The sequence below is a fragment of the Cynara cardunculus genome, assembly GCF_001531365.2.
Source record: "Cynara cardunculus var. scolymus isolate 2C chromosome LG 15, CcrdV1, whole genome shotgun sequence".
Taxonomy (NCBI): Eukaryota; Viridiplantae; Streptophyta; class Magnoliopsida; order Asterales; family Asteraceae; genus Cynara; species Cynara cardunculus.
The window spans coordinates 3682452-3683532 of record NC_037542.1 but is presented as its reverse complement, the minus strand read 5'-3'; positions in this window follow the sequence as shown (position 1 = coordinate 3683532).

Sequence of the window (1081 nt, the reverse complement as noted above, 5' to 3'; positions counted from 1 at the left end):
ATCGATGACTAAATATAATAAATAATAAATGACAATTAATATTAATTAATAACTGAAAATGTATTAAATAGCACCTGAAATTTTAAATAGTTAGTTTGATACCAATACCAATAATTTTTTTCAATTTTTTAGATATATTTATATTTATATTTTATTCAAAAATAAAAACATTATCGCTTTCTCAAAAACACATAAAACCTATTATAACATCAATCGAGACAAATAAATAAATAAAACAAAATATTAAAATCGAGATGCATCTCGCTGCATGTGCGAATACCCTTCTAGTGCAAAAAATAGGACTTTATGCAAAAAACTTTACGCATGAAATAAATTTTCTGCGTAATTTTTTTTTTGTGTAAACTTCCTCATTTTTGCGTAAAGTTTTATTTTTCTCTCTCCCCCCAAAAAAATAAATTTTGGCTATTTCAGAAAGAGTTGTAAAATGGCTAAAAATGAATTTTTTTATTTATAAAATAGCTATATACGTAAATTTCCCTAAAAAAATAATATATAATAGTAATAAATAAACAATATATAAATTTTAAAAAATATAATATTTAATTTAAGAATTTATTTAAAGATATTTAAGTAAATAGGTTAAAAAGACTAAATCACCCCTTACTCTAACTAAGATTGTTAACGGAGTTAGTAATCAATGATCATTTTCAGAGTAAAATAAGAACCACAAAGACGATTTATAGACTTATCAAAATTCAGGTTTTACTTTCAAATATTTCACTATAAGATCAAAATAAACTAAAAAGATAAGTAAACATGATCTTAATGAACGAAGGTTAACAACCGTTTATAAAAAGAATCAAAGTGGAACAAAAATGCACAACCACATACACAAATTTACAATAATAATACTAGAAGGGTACTCGCGCAATACAACGAGATACATCTTGATTTTAATATTTATTTTATTTTTTATCTTAATCGATGTTATAATATGGTCTTATGTGAATTTGAAAAAACAATGATGTTTTTATTTTTGAATAAAATATAAATTTGAAGATATCATAAAAATTTGACAAAAATATATCAATATTAGTATCAAATTAACTATTTAAAATTC